At 41.8% G+C, this 16663-nt stretch overlaps 1 long non-coding RNA gene across 1 annotated transcript; it reads right to left on the reverse strand.

Annotated features, from left to right (window-relative positions):
- Positions 1–1541: 1541 nt before the first annotated feature.
- On the reverse strand, positions 1542–15589 carry LOC117305770. The gene is made up of 7 exons (XR_004520727.1): positions 15275–15589; positions 13779–13906; positions 13053–13133; positions 11776–11945; positions 11199–11421; positions 9924–10066; positions 1542–2669 (listed from the first exon to the last, which is right to left on the reverse strand). It is a non-coding gene; the product is annotated as an uncharacterized LOC117305770 (long non-coding RNA).
- Between the last annotated feature and the right edge of the window lie 1074 nt (positions 15590–16663).

Consider the following 16663-nt stretch of genomic DNA (forward strand, 5'->3'; position numbering starts at 1 on the left):
AGCCTAAGGGAGTTTGACCGTGAAAAAGCAGCACGCACCTCCGCACAAGGCAGAAGTGGCACACACCTCCGCATCAATGCAGAAGTGGCACGCACCTTCGCATGATAAGTGCATTCTCACAATGTCACCATTATAGGAGCTGACACTCCCATGATAAGAGACAGACTATAATGGGATACACTGCAAGACATCATACTGGGGTGACACGCCTTCAACACTATTTAGTCTCCCAAAGTTCATGTATTTTTTGTTGCTAAGATTCAAATAAGGGTTATTCCATTCTATATTTAGGCCCCTTCAACATTTCTTTTTGGGGGGATTTCTTCAACTTGCCAGAGCCTAAGGGAGTTTGACTGTTAAGAAGCAGCACGCACCTCCACACAAGGCAGAGGTGGCACACACCTCTGCATAAATGCAGAAGTGGCACGCACCTTCGCATGATAAGTGCATTCTCACAATGTCACCATTATAGGAGCTGATACTCCCATGATAGGAGACAGACTATAATGGGATACACTGCAAGACATCATACTGGGGTGACATGCCTTCAAAACGCTGTATAGTCTCCAACATTTTTGTTTCAAATCCTTGTTTGTGATGCACAACATATAATGCAGATATATTCCAGAACTAAACTTCTTTCACAAAAAGTCTCGTAATTATAAAACTATTAAAGTACAACATTATACATAAGTACACCATCGCAAGTATTTTTTGTCATCAGATTTTGCTGATTGTCATCCTGGTAAGCTTAGTTCAATTAGCAGGGCTACCAACGTGCAGGTTCCAGGATACCAGCCCCACACGCTTTCTGAGATCGTAAGAGCCATTGCACCATCCCTTAAGGGGATGGGTCCGGTCCACTGTCCCAACTTCGGCGCCAGGACAGCCTCCCTACTCGTACTAACGCGGTCCCTAGTTGAAAGGACTAGGGACTACTTCCGTTGGTCAACCATTTGTGATAACACCGGCACCATCCTAACAGATGAGGAGCCCAAATGCACCTTTAAGATCAACCACCCAGTGGCCCGAGCCGGAAGTAGGACCCCACATGCCACGTGCATGTGTCCAGGTCCCTTTAATCTAACCGCCGCACCACAAAGATCGCTAAATTTGCCTACAAGCGCATTATGCAATTTCACAATTTATCGCAATTTCAAAGCGCATCAAAATCGCATTTGTGCTTGCTTGCAATGGTGTACTCATTTACAAGATGTCAATTAAAATGATAACACATGACGATACATCTTAATGGCACTGGATACCTTTGGTAATTGTCAAAGACCAACATTCTCACTTGGTGTATCCCAACATACGCATCAAATAACAAGTTTTTGCACAATTGGTCATTGAATTTGCAAGAGCATAATAAAAGAAAAAACACCCTTGTTGCATTACTTTGTGTGCTTTCAGATGCATAATAAAAGGCTTCAGCTGAAATCTTTTATTATCTGGCAGAGAATTTACTTCTTTCACAAAAACTACATTACTTCAGTAGGAGCCGTTTCTCACATTGTTTTATACTATCAAATGCTCTCCATTGCAAGTTAAAAAGTAAATTTTTATGCAAAAAAGTATTTTGAGTAATTACCAATAGTGTCCAGTGCCTTCACACCTCTACACAAAAGTAAGCATACCATTAAAATAAAACATATTTAAAAGGGGAGAGGTTACCAGCACTTACACCCTTAGCCAAGATCCTCAGCATCTGGCCATAAAAACAACAACACAGATATGATCCGCTAAAACAATAATTAAAAGCACAAGAAGTGCACCATTAACTCTAAAACATACTTTGAAAAGGGGAGAGGTTACCAGCACTTACACCCTTAGCCAAGATCCTCAGCATCTGGCCATAAAAACAACGTAGAATTGATCAGCTAAAAACGAGAATTTAAAGCACAAAAAGTGCATCATTATTTTGAAAACAGATGAGTTTTCAGGCGATACTTGAAGGAAGTGATCGAAGTAGCTTGGCGAACAAAAAGAGGAAGACTGTTTCATAAGGTGGGAGCAGCATTGACCCCCATATTGCGAAGTAGAAACTCTGTGGGGAGCTTGCAGTAGACACTGTGATGATGAGCGAAGACAACGAGGATGTGTAGACAAGGTTATAAGTTCAGAGGCTCTGTGGGGAGCTTGCAGTAGACACTGTGATGATGAGCGAAGACAACGAGGATGTGTAGACAAGGTTATAAGTTCAGAGACTCTGTGGGGAGCTTGCAGTAGACACTGTGACGATGAGCGAAGACGAGGGGGTTTATATGAGTTTTTAAGTTTGTAGATACATGCAGGAGCGAGATCATGTTGAGACTTGTAAGTGAGCAACCATGGCTTGAGCACAAATGTCTGTGATTGGCAGCTAGTGGGCAGAGACAGCGAAGAATAGGGATGATGTGCTTATATCTTGGAGACTGTACCAAAAGCGGGCAGCAGTGTTCTGAATACATTGCAACTTATTCAGTTAATAAAAACACATTTATAATACCTTACTGTTGAAGACAACAAACTGATTGTTACATCCATAATTGCTTGCAGCTATAAAAGATGTCTTGACGATAGCGATGTTTTAATATGCGTCGCTCTATACCCAGTATCTTTGATGACATCAGTAGTGGTGATTCCATTCTGAAAATCTTTTCAGGAAACTATTCCCTTTATCTCCGTCTCTGAAAGGTCAAGTTTGAAGACCAGAAATTAAAATCTGCCAACAAATTTAAATGCACACTTTAAAACTACACGTACCACCAGCTACAGATTTGTCTTGACATTAAGGTTTAAATCTAGCTTGCCTAGGTATTTTCTAAAATGTAGAGGGTAGTGGGACGAAGGATATCTCACTATCACCTGTGCCGGATTGGTCCGACCAAAGGTTCATCGCTCAAAAACAACATCGTCAACCAGTGACATACCAGCACAAGTAAGAAGTAACAGTGAACCAACTTCAGCAACAAGTCACATAGCTGCTGACGCTCAAGAAAGTAAAGTAAAGCAACATTGGCAACCAGCAGCATACAACCAAAGGTCCGTCGCTCAAGAAAGTAAAGTAAAGCAACATTGGCAACCAGCAGCATACAACCAAAGGTCTGTGGCTCAAGAAAGTAAAGTAAAGCAACATTTGCAACCAGTGGCATACAACCAAAGGTCGGTCACTCAACAAAGTAAAGTTAAGCAACATTGGCAACCAGTGGCATACCACCAAAGGTCTGTCGCTCAAGTAAGTAAAGTTTAGCAACATTGGTAACCAGTGGCATACAACCAAAGGTCTGTCACTCAAGAAAGTAAAGTAAAGCAACATTTGCAACCAGTGGCATACAACCAAAGGTCGGTCACTCAACAAAGTAAAGTTAAGCAACATTGGCAACCAGTGGCATACCACCAAAGGTTTGTTGCTGAAGTAAGTAAAGTTAAGCAACATTGGCAACCAGTGGCATACAACCAAAGGTCTGTCACTCAAGAAAGTAAAGTAAAGCAACATTTGCAACCAGTGGCATACAACCAAAGGTCGGTCACTCAACAAAGTAAAGTTAAGCAACATTGGCAACCAGTGGCATACCACCAAAGGTCTGTCGCTCAAGTAAGTAAAGTTTAGCAACATTGGTAACCAGTGGCATACAACCAAAGGTCTGTCGCTCAAGAAAGTAAAGTAAAGCAAAATTGGCAACCAGTGACATACAACCAAAGGTTTGTGGCTCAAGTTAGTAAAGTAAAGCAACATTGGCAACCAGTGGCATTCAACCAGGGGTCTGTTGCTCAAGAAAGTAAAGTTAAACAACATTGGCAACCAGAGGCATACAACCAAAGGTCTGTCGCTCAAGAAAGTAAAGTTAAGCAACATTGGCAACCAGAGGCATACAACCAAAGGTCTGTCGCTCAAGAAAGTAAAGTTAAGCAACATTGGCAACCAGAGGCATACAACCAAAGGTCTGCTGCTCAAGTAAGTAAAGTAAAGCAACATTGGCAACCAGAGGCATACAACCAAAGGTCTGTCGCTCAAGAAAGTAAAGTAAAGCAACATTGGCAACCAGTGGCATTTAACCAAAGGTCTGTCACTGAAGTAAGTAAAGTTAGACAACATTAGCAACCAGTGGCATTCAACCAGGGGTCTGTTGCTCAAGAAAGTAAAGTTAAACAACATTGGCAACCAGAGGCACACAACCAAAGGTCTGTCACTAGAGAAAGTAAAGTTAAGCAACATTGGCAACCAGTGGCATTTAACCAAAGGTCTGTCGCTCAAGTAAGTAAAGTTAAGCAACATTGGCAACCAGTGTCATACAACCAAAGGTCTGTTGCTCATGAATGTAAAGTAAAGCAACATTGGCAACCAGTGGCATTCAACCACAGGTCTGCTTCTCAAGAAATTGAACTAAAGCAACATTGGCAACCAGTGGCATTTAACCAAAGGTCTGTTGCTCAAGAAAGTAAAGTTAAGCAACATTGGCAACCAGTGGCATACAACCAAAGGTCTGCTGCTCAAGAAAGTAAAGTTAAGCAACATTGGCAACCAGTGGCATACAACCAAAGGTTTGTTGCTGAAGTAAGTAAAGTTAAGCAACATTGGCAACCAGTGGCATTTAACCAAAGGTCTGTTGCTCAAGAAAGTAAAGTTAAGCAACATTGGCAACCAGTGGCATACAACCAAAGGTCTGCTGCTCAAGAAAGTAAAGTTAAGCAACATTGGCAACCAGTGGCATACAACCAAAGGTTTGTTGCTGAAGTAAGTAAAGTTAAGCAACATTGGCAACCAGTGGCATTTAACCAAAGGTCTGTTGCTCAAGAAAGTAAAGTTAAGCAACATTGGCAACCAGTGGCATACAACCAAAGGTCTGTCACTCAAGTAAGTAAAGTTAAGCAACATTGGCAACCAGTGGCATACAACCACAGGTCTTTTGCTTATGAAAGTAAAGTAAAGCAACATTAGCAACCAGTGGAATACAATCAAAGGTCTGTCGCTCAAGACAGTAAAGTTAAGCAACATTGGCAACCAGTGGCATACAACCACAGGTCTGTTGCTCATGAAAGTAAAGTAAAGCAACATTGGCAACCAGTGGCATTTAACCAAAGGTCTGTTGCTCAAGAAAGTAAAGTAAAGCAACATTGGCAACCCGTGGCATACCACCAAAGGTCTTTTGCTTATGAAAGTAAAGTAAAGCAACATTAGCAACCAGTGGAATACAATCAAAGGTCTGTCGCTCAAGACAGTAAAGTTAAGCAACATTGGCAACCAGTGGCATACAACCACAGGTCTGTTGCTCATGAAAGTAAAGTAAAGCAACATTGGCAAACAGTGGCATTTAACCAAAGGTCTGTTGCTCAAGAAAGTAAAGTAAAGCAACATTGGCAACCCGTGGCATACCACCAAAGGTCTGTTGCTCAAGTAAGTAAAGTGAAGCAACACTGGCAACCAGTGGCATACAATCAAAGGTCTGTCGCTCAAGACAGTAAAGTTAAGCAACATTGGCAACCAGTGGCATACAACCAAAGGTCTGTTGCTCATGAAAGTAAAGTTAAGCAACATTGGCAACCAGTGGCATACAACCACAGGTCTTTTGCTTATGAAAGTAAAGTAAAGCAACATTAGCAACCAGTGGAATACAATCAAAGGTTTGTTGCTGAAGTAAGTAAAGTTAAGCAACATTGGCAACCAGTGGCATTTAACCAAAGGTCTGTTGCTCAAGAAAGTAAAGTTAAGCAACATTGGCAACCAGTGGCATACAACCAAAGGTCTGTCACTCAAGTAAGTAAAGTTAAGCAACATTGGCAACCAGTGGCATACAACCACAGGTCTTTTGCTTATGAAAGTAAAGTAAAGCAACATTAGCAACCAGTGGAATACAATCAAAGGTCTGTCGCTCAAGACAGTAAAGTTAAGCAACATTGGCAACCAGTGGCATACAACCACAGGTCTGTTGCTCATGAAAGTAAAGTAAAGCAACATTGGCAACCAGTGGCATTTAACCAAAGGTCTGTTGCTCAAGAAAGTAAAGTAAAGCAACATTGGCAACCCGTGGCATACCACCAAAGGTCTGTTGCTCAAGTAAGTAAAGTGAAGCAACACTGGCAACCAGTGGCATACAATCAAAGGTCTGTCGCTCAAGACAGTAAAGTTAAGCAACATTGGCAACCAGTGGCATACAACCAAAGGTCTGTTGCTCATGAAAGTAAAGTTAAGCAACATTGGCAACCAGTGGCATACCACCAAAGGTCTGTTGCTCATGAAAGTAAAGTTAAGCAACATTGGCAACCAGTGGCATACAACCAAAGGTCTGTCACTCAAGTAAGTAAGTAAAGCAACATTAGCAACCAGTGGCAGACAACCGCAGGTCTGTTGCTCATGAAAGTAAAGTTAAGCAACATTGGCAACCATGTGGCACTTAACCAGGGGTCTGTTGCTCATGAAAGTAAAGCAACATTGGCAACCAGTGGCATACAACCAAAGGTCTGTTGCTCATGAAAGTAAAGTAAAGCAACATTGGCAACCAGTGGCATACCACCAAAGGTCTGTCGCTCAAGAAAGTAAAGTTTAGCAACAGTGGTAACCAGTGGCATACCACCAAAGGTCTGTCGCTCAAGTAAGTAAAGTAAAGCAACATTGGCAACCAGTGGCATACAATCAAAGGTCTGTCGCTCAAGACAGTAAAGTTAAGCAACATTGGCAACCAGTGGCATACCACCAAAGGTCCGTCGCTCAAGAAAGTAAAGTAAAGCAACATAGGCAACCAGTGGCATTCAACCACAGGTCTGTCGCTCAACAAAGTAAAGTTAAGCAACATTGGCAACCAGTGGCATTTAACCAAAGGTCTGTTGCTCAAGAAAGTAAAGTAAAGCAACATTTGCAACCAGTGGCATACAACCAAAGGTCTGTTGCTCAAGAAAGTAAAGTAAAGCAACATTTGCAACCAGTGGCATACAACCAAAGGTCGGTCACTCAACAAAGTAAAGTTAAGCAACATTGGCAACCAGTGGCATACCACCAAAGGTCTGTTGCTCATGAAAGTAAAGTTAAGCAACATTGGCAACCAGTGGCATACAACCAAAGGTCTGTCACTCAAGTAAGTAAGTAAAGCAACATTAGCAACCAGTGGCAGACAACCGCAGGTCTGTTGCTCATGAAAGTAAAGTGAAGCAACATTGGCAACCAGTGGCATACAACCAAAGGTCTGTCACTCAAGTAAGTAAGTAAAGCAACATTAGCAACCAGTGGCAGATAACCGCAGGTCTGTTGCTCATGAAAGTAAAGTAAAGCAACATTGGCAACCAGTGGCAGACAACCGCAGGTCTGTTGCTCATGAAAGTAAAGTAAAGCAACATTGGCAACCAGTGGCATACAACCAAAGGTCTGTCACTCAAGTAAGTAAAGTTAAGCAACATTGGCAACCAGTGGCATACAACCACAGGTCTGTTGCTCATGAAAGTAAAGTTAAGCAACATTGGCAACCAGTGGCATACAACCACAGGTCTGTTGCTCATGAAAGTAAAGTTAAGCAACATTGGCAACCATGTGGCACTTAACCAGGGGTCTGTTGCTCATGAAAGTAAAGCAACATTGGCAACCAGTGGCATACAACCAAAGGTCTGTTGCTCATGAAAGTAAAGTAAAGCAACATTGGCAACCAGTGGCATACCACCAAAGGTCTGTCGCTCAAGAAAGTAAAGTTTAGCAACAGTGGTAACCAGTGGCATACCACCAAAGGTCTGTCGCTCAAGTAAGTAAAGTAAAGCAACATTGGCAACCAGTGGCATACAATCAAAGGTCTGTCCCTCAAGACAGTAAATTTAAGCAACATTGGCAACCAGTGGCATACCACCAAAGGTCCGTCGCTCAAGAAAGTAAAGTAAAGCAACATAGGCAACCAGTGGCATTCAACCACAGGTCTGTCACTCAACAAAGTAAAGTTAAGCAACATTGGCAACCAGTGGCATTTAACCAAAGGTCTGTTGCTCAAGAAAGTAAAGTAAAGCAACATTTGCAACCAGTGGCATACAACCAAAGGTCTGTTGCTCAAGAAAGTAAAGTAAAGCAACATTTGCAACCAGTGGCATACAACCAAAGGTCGGTCACTCAACAAAGTAAAGTTAAGCAACATTGGCAACCAGTGGCATACCACCAAAGGTCTGTCGCTCAAGTAAGTAAAGTTTAGCAACATTGGTAACCAGTGGCATAACCAAAGGTCTGTCGCTAAAGTAAGTATAGTAAAGCAACATTGGTAACCAGTGGCATACCACCAAAGGTCTATTGCTCAAGTAAGTAAAGTTAAGCATCATTGGCAACCAGTGGCATACCACCAAAGGTCTGCTGCTCAAGAAAGTAAAGTTAAGCAACATTGGCAACCAGTGACATACTAACAAAGGTCTGTACATCAAGAAATGTCATTGAACCCACATCGGCAACCAATGGCATAGCACCAGAGGAATGTCGCACAAGGAGCGAAAGTGAACCGACATCAAAAACCAATGGCATAGCACCAAAGTTCTGTCGCTCAAACAAGTAAAGTTAAGCAACATTGGCAACCAGTGACATTTCAGCAAAGGTCTGTCGCTCAAAAAAGTAAAGTTAAGCAACATTGGCAACCAGTGACATAGCACCAGAGGAATGTCGCTCAAGGAACCAAAGTGAACCGACATCAGAAACCACTGGCACAGCACCAACGGTCTTTCGCATGAGAAATGTCAGTGAACCGACATCAGCAACCAGTGACATACCACCGAAGGTCTGTCGCTCAAGAAGCGACAGCAGTGACAATGCACCACGGGCCTGTCGCTAAAGAAAAGACAATAAACTGACATCAGCAACCAATGGCATAGCACCAAAGGTTTGTCGCTCAAGAAAGTAAACTAAAGCAACAGTGAACCAACATCGGCAACCAGTGGCACACCACCAAAGGTCCGTCGCTCACGAAAGTAAACTAAAGCAACAGTGAACCAACATCGGCAACTAGTGGCATACCACCAAAGGTCTGTCGCTCAAGAAAGTAAACTAAAGCAACAGTGAACCAACATCGGCAACTAGTGGCATACCACCAAAGGCCTGTCGCTCAAGAAAGTAAACTAAAGCAACAATGAACCAACATCGGCAACCAGTGGTATACCACCAAAGGTCTGTCGCTCAAGAAAGTAAACTAAAGCAACAGTGAACCAACATCGGCAACCAGTGGTATACCACCAAAGGTCTGTCACTCAAGAAAGTAAACTAAAGCAACAGTGAACCAACATCGGCAACTAGTGGCATACCACCAGAGGTCCGTCGCTCAAGAAAGTAAACTAAAGCAACAGTGAACCAACATCGGCAACTAGTGGCATACCACCAAAGGACCGTCGCTCAAGAAAGTAAACTAAAGCAACAGTGAACCAACATCGGCAACCAGTGGCATACCAAAGGTCTGTTGCTCAAGAAAGTAAACTAAAGCAACAATGAACGAACATCGGCAACCAGTGGCATACCAAAGGTCCGTCGCTCAAGAAAGTAAAGTAAAGCAACAATGAACCAACATCGGCAACTAGTGGCATACCACCAAAGGTCCGTCGCTCAAGAAAGTAAACGAAAGCAACAGTGAACCAACATCGGCAACTAGTGGCATACCTACAAAGGTCCGTCGCTCAAGAAAGTAAAGTAAAGCAACAGTGAACCAACATCGGCAACCAGTGGCATACCACCAAAGGTCCGTCGCTCAAGAAAGTAAACTAAAGCAACAGTGAACCAACATCGGCAACTAGTGGCATACCTACAAAGGTCCGTCGCTCAAGAAAGTAAAGTAAAGCAACAGTGAACCAACATCGGCAACTAGAGGCATACCACCACCAGGCCTGCTCCTCATTGAATAACACTGAACCAAGAATGGTGTACTTTGTTTACAAAATGTTAATTGTATATAGTGCTGTAAAAAGTATAACAACATTAAACTAAAAACTCTACAATATCTTACTTTTGAAGGCAACAAACTGCTTGGGTGTTCAGTCAAGATTGTTGATGAAAAGCTAAGATGTCTTGAGTATAAGATGCATTCATTTCCTGTAGATGATTCCATCTGCACTTGATTCCAGGGAACCATTAGCTTCACCTCTGGCTCTGAAATATAAAGTTACCGGATAAAAACAAATTATGCAAGCCATAATCATTGCAGGGTGCTCCAAAATCTGTGGGCAAACCCCGAACCCCCAAGTGCAGGACTGGCACCATGTGATGTGACCCATAGCCAGTGATGGGCAGTCATAAGCCAGTCAGGTTGCCCATATAAAAGCATCACTTTCCTACACCATGGACCGTGTGACCCATGGCCAGTAGGGTGGGCAGTCACAAGCCAGTCAGATTGCCCATATAAAAGCATCACTCTCTGACACCATGCACCATGTTACCCATGGCCAGTAGGGTGGGCAGTCACAAGCCAGTCAGGTTGCTCATATAAAAGCATCACTCCCTGACACCATGCACCATGTGACCCATGGCCAGTAGGGTGGGCAGTCACAGGCCAGTCAGGTTGCCCATATAAAAGCATCTCTCCCTGACACCATGCACCATGTGACACATGGACAGTAGGGTGGGCAGTCACAGGCCAGTCAGGTTGCCCATATAAAAGCATCACTCCCTTACACCATGCACCATGTGACCCATGGCCAGTAGGGTGGGCAGTCAGAAGCCAGTCAGGTTGCACATATAAAAGCATCACTCCCTGACACCATGCACCATGTGACCCATGGCCAGTAGGGTGGGCAGTCAGAAGCCAGTCAGGTTGCTCATATAAAAGCATCACTCTCTGACACCATGCACCATGTAACCCATGGTCAGTAGGGTGGGCAGTCACAGGCTAGTCAGGTTGCCCATATAAAAGCATCACTCCCTGACACCATGCACCATGTGACCCATGGCCAGTAGAGTGGGCAGTCACAGGCCAGTCAGGTTGTCCATATAAAAGCATCACTCCCTAACACCATGCACCATGTGACCCATGGCCAGTAGGGTGGGCAGTCAGAAGCCAGTCAGGTTGCACATATAAAAGCATCACTCCCTGACACCATGCACCATGTGACCCATGGCCAGTAGGGTGGGCAGTCACAGGCCAGTCAGGTTGCACATATAAAAGCATCACTCTTTGACACCATGCACCATTAGTGCCAGCGCCCATAGCCGATCTGTGGCTGCGGGTGGATGTGCTGGAGAATATCATTTTAAGCCAAGTATTTTAAGTTCTTATAGAATTTACCTTCAACGAGGGGGCACTCATCCAGCTCCATTGGACACAAAACATGTTGTTCCTTAGAAAGTTCACTTGAAAGAGCAGCTCTTCTTGATGAACAGCTTAGACATCTAGATGATAACAATGTTTTCATACGCGTTGCTCTCTTGTTCCTGTAGCCTTTAAGGTGTCAGTAGTGGTGATTCCATCTGCACTTGATTCCAGGAAACCACAAGCTACACCTCTGGCTCTGAAAGGTAAAGTTTACAGATAAGACAAAATTATGCAACCAACTATTTATGATGTGCAAAATCCATTGCAAGGGTGCTCATAAATCTGTAGGGAACCCTGAACCCCCAAGTGCAGGATTGCGCACCATGTCACCCATAGACAGTGGGCAGTCACAAGCCAGTCAGCATGCCCATATAAAAGCATCACTCCCTGATGCACCATCCGACCAATGGCCAGTAGGGTGGGCAGTCACAAGCCAAGTCAGGTTGCCCACATAAAAGCATCACGCCCTGACACCATGCACCATTAGTGCCAGTGCCCATACTGGAGTATATCATTATAAGCAAAGTATTTTAAGTTTTCAGGAATTTACCTTCACTGAGGGTGCATTCATCCAGCTTCTTTGGACAGAATTTGAATACAAAACATTTTGCTCCTTAGAAGGTTCACTAGAAAGAGCAGCTTCTCTATCATGATAGACCAGTCTCAGACATCTAGTTGGTGATGGGTAGATATCTTTGGAGATGCTTTAAGCCTGCATGGCTGTGACACAAACAAAACGCACAATTTACAGCATTAAGAACATTATCCATCTCTAAAACAGTTATTTTGAGAACTTTTCCACATGATTGTATGGAACATACTTTCAAGCAGCAACATAATGGTTGGAGAAACTCATGCATTTTATGAGTATATTTATTGTTGCAAATAAGTTAGGCTGAAACCAACATTCATAAATACCTAAGACAGTTTATCCATTCTGATTGGTCGAGAGGGCATCTTGAGGGGTTGTTTGAACGGATTATATAACACCAGTAAAAAGTGTTGAAACATGTGCGTGACACGCAAGCTTGCACCTGTGCGTATAAGACATTTTCTTCATTCCTGTTGGTCGAGAGCAACGGCTGAAACAGTTGCGCAACATCACGCGATACGTGCGACACGCACAGCATCTCCTTATAAGGAGTTGTTTACCCATGGGCCTTACCATTTCATAGCTGGAGGGGTGTTGGGTTGCAAGAAATTATTGAACAATTATAATAAGTGCATTTATATTACCTTTTGACCAAAAAGTGTTGATGTTTTTTTACCGAAAAGGTATTTATGAATGGGATTCAGTGTGTTGAATCGGTTTTCAACTAGTTGTTTAAAACTGCCGAGGCCTGGTTCTTGATAAATTACCTCGACTTCGTCTCGGTAAAATTATCAAGTCCAGGCGCGGGTTTAAACCACTAGTTGAAAACCTCTTCACCACACATTGAGTCCCTTATTAATTTGTGGGGGGGGGGGGCTTATTCGCAAGAAACAGTTCCACCGAGGACTGGTGTTTGTGTTGATTTTCATCATCAGTGGGCTCTCAGAGTGAAACTTATCTATAAAATGGCACGCAAAATTACAAACGGATAAGATTGTGTCTTCATATTTGTGTTAAGCACATGGATTTTTCCAAATCTTTCAAAACTGACCAAAAACAAAACCAAGCCCTGTCAACTCTAAAATGATTGCAAAACAAAATGCAAACATCTTTGACTGAATGGTATGTAGGCAAAAGGAAATCGACTTGTGAACTTCAGTTGAAAAAAGAACAACAACAGAGCATCAGTTTGGACCAGGAATAATTGGTAACATTTTACTTGTTCACAAATTTACCTTTTACTGGAGAGTGGCTTCAACATAGGTTGGTCTTGGGCTTCTACATGTTGACGGGTAGATGTCGTTATAGGAGCCTGACTGTAACGCAAACATTAAATGTTTAAGAACATTACCTCTTATTAGCTAGGTTCAGGGTAAGTTGCTGTTATGTACGCATGGTGGAAAAATACTAAGTAAGTAAGGTTTGCGGTGATCTACACCTTTTAAAAATCTCTGGAGTGGTGCCTCTAAAATAAGCCGGTTTGTACTGCTGGACGTTTCGGTCGGTGTGCTGAACCAAAACGTTGAGCAGAACTAACGCCTCTTTTCAGAGCCAACACTACTAAAAAAGGAAATGTTTAAATGGTGTCACTGTAAACCTTATTACTTAACTTGATTTTACATTTGAATTCTTTGTTTAAATAAAATTTCAGTAACAAAATGTTCCAAGTCACTCATGCCATCAGGGGCCGATTTCACAAAGGGCTGAGAATGATCAATCAGAGTTGCCAAGCAAAGTGTGATGTCACAATACAAGTTACTGTGGTAACACTGACACTTTGTCTTGCGATGAATTTTATCATTGCCTCAAGAAATCGAGCACAGGATAATTTTGATTGCTTCAATCACAACAAGCAGCAGTAAATTGGGAGGTCAGATTCTTGACACAGTTCTCTTGAGGATTGGTGTTGGTATGAAGCATTTTGGGCTGGGTGTTGCCATTGCTATGTTTTGGAAATTTACCATTTACTGGAACGAGCAGCTCTTCTACCATAGTCGTGTCTTGGACATCTAATTGTTGATAGGTAGATGTCTTGAGAGATGTTGAGCCATTCTGCAACACCATCTTTAACACAAACAAATCACACAACCTGCAAACAATTAAGCTTTCAGATCAACTGTTTTTTCCCGACTGTTTTTTCCCGATATTTTTTCTGTGCTTTCAATAAACATGTGAATGAAGACAAAACATTCAAAGCAACTTCAAAATGGCTGGAGGAACTGATCAAATCAGGATTATTTTGTTTGTTATAAGCAACTGTTATTTAGGGGACTTTCTCTCAAGTATTTTTGTGATAAGAACTTTATTTGAATGAAATTATTTTATTTTATTGGAAGTGTCGTGGCCTAACGGTTAAGAGCACCGAATTCAAACTCTAGTGTTTCTGATCAGCAGAGTGTGGATTTGAATCCCCAGTCGTTACACTTGTGTCCTTAAGCAAGACACTTAACCATTGCTTCGTCCTTCGGATGGGACGTTAAGCTGTTGGTCCCATGTGTTATGTAATGCATGTAAAAGAGAACCCAGTGCACTTATCAAAAAGAGAAGGGATTCGCCTAGGTGCTCCTGGTACGATAGGCAGCAAATTGTGCCACAGTTCCTTGTAAAACATTACATGGTGCTATCAGAATTAGGTCTCATAATTCAACCGTAGTCAAAAATCTTGCAGGAAATACTGTATGTTACAGCGCCAGGAGCGTCATCGAGTGACGGATATGTGCGCTATATAAGAAGCCACAATTATTATTATTATTATTATAAACAAATCGAGCAATTGGCAAGAAGAATTTAAATAAACAAATCCGAGAATTCGTTTCAATATCATGTTTAACATGAAGCACCCTTAGGGACTCCCCTGAAAGCTTTTAAATTTTTGCAAGAAAAAATATAGCCCTGTCGTCAACTCTGATGAAGTGAATGTCAAAGATCAAATAAACATTTTCAGATTCAGCACTCCAAGAAAAAACAGTTAATTTTGTTTAAAGGAACGTTACAATATTGGTAAGAAAACAAAATCGTGAAGATCACAGATTTACATCAAACTTACACGGTTTAATGATGATGATAGTAGAATATCTCTCTTGAAATATTTCTGCCTGAAATGTCATACTTGACGAGAAATAAATAATTTAACTTTGCATTTGAAGTTTATTGCTCATAGTCGGCGTTGTATTCAGTTTTGTTTAGGCATCGATGCAATGCCAAATTTGTAATTGGTTTTTCACGATTTCCTTGTGACCCAGATGGCCGTTCGATTTTAAACTTCTACAGGTTTGTCAGTTTATGTATATGGTGGATTACATGAAGTGCTTACACTGCCAGCAACTGTTTTGTTAGCAAAACCAATTCTGTAATGTTTCTTTAAATCAGATTTACAACATGCATGCTGCACAATATTCTAAAAGAGCTCCATTTTGGATCAGGGGGAAATATTGAGAGAAAACTTTTGTAAATTCACCTTTTCCTTGAGTTCAGCTCCTTCATCACCATCATCATTTTCGACAGCGGAGCAGGCAACTACACCTACGATGATCTTGGGCAAGTGTGGAGATTTTGCTCGCTCATAGGATGCCTTCATCATCTCCAAGCAGATGTTGAGCATGTCGGGAATGTTGTGCATTACGGAGCAGGCGACTACAAGCTTCTTCCAACTCTGACGATCTTGGGCAAGTGTGGAGATTTGGCTTGATCGTAGCATGCCTTCATCCTCTCCAAACAGGCGTTGAACATAATTTTGTATCAGGAATGATGTGCGTTGCTTTCCTGGTCTTCTTTTCCCAAAGTCCCTTCATGATGTGCTGGTCTTGGAAATCTATTGTTGATGAGTTGATCTTTGTATAGATGCTAAGCTTGGCTACAAAACAAACAAAAAGCAAAATTTGCAACGGTTAGTATATTAAGAATTTAACTTATCATTAAAACACCCTGATAAGTCAGTTTCACCTAAAGTCTTTTTCAATCAAAATCAATTTGAATCAAATGCCTGAAACAGTTCTCTTAACTCTCAGAGATAATCATATCTAGCAAAAAATGACAAACCACAACTTAAAATACCAAACAATTTTAGTTTTGATCTTTGTGTTTAACATGAAGCATTCTAAGGGAACTTTTCCAACCCAACATGTCAACTGAGCCCAACCTGTCAAATAATTGCCATAAAACATACAAACTGTTTCCAATTAATTGTTCATGCTTGGAATTGTATCTTTGAACATGTTGAAAGGGCAAGGGCATTTTAATTTTGAAAAGGGCATTTCCCCTCGAAAATCTTGAAAGCCAATGATAACAATTTATGGGGGACAAAGGTCAAGACCAGGGGCAACGGAGGCGTTTGCCTTCATGTTATTCCAGGAGTGAAACTTAAAATGCTAATTAGCACAAAATGATTATTAGTTTCATCTATAAACCAAAGCAAATAAAGGCATTCTGCACAATTATTACAGACTCCATTTGATGGACCGGGAGTAATTATTTATAGTTAGCTTTTCAAGGATTACTGATAAGGGCAGCTTTGTCATCATAGGCTGGTCTTGGACGTTACTTGTCGCTGGGTAGATCTTTGCAGATGATAAAGCTTTTCTGCAACACAAACAATCACACAAATCTATTAGCTCTCAGAAAGAATCTTAATAGGCCTTTGAACTTGCTCTAAGTTGCCAAATACAAAAATCTGTTTTAAGTTTCGCGTTTATCATGACACAATGATTGCCAAAAACATTTAAAAATCATGAACCGTTAGGTTACTAGAAAATGACACAAAACGCATTCTTAGTGGTTTACTTTGTAGGAATTCAAATTTAACTGGGATGTGCAGCTCTTCTATTTTATAAGGGCCAGTCTTTGAAGA

Source organism: Asterias rubens, unplaced genomic scaffold, assembly GCF_902459465.1.
Source record: "Asterias rubens unplaced genomic scaffold, eAstRub1.3, whole genome shotgun sequence".
NCBI classification, from domain to species: domain Eukaryota; kingdom Metazoa; phylum Echinodermata; class Asteroidea; order Forcipulatida; family Asteriidae; genus Asterias; species Asterias rubens.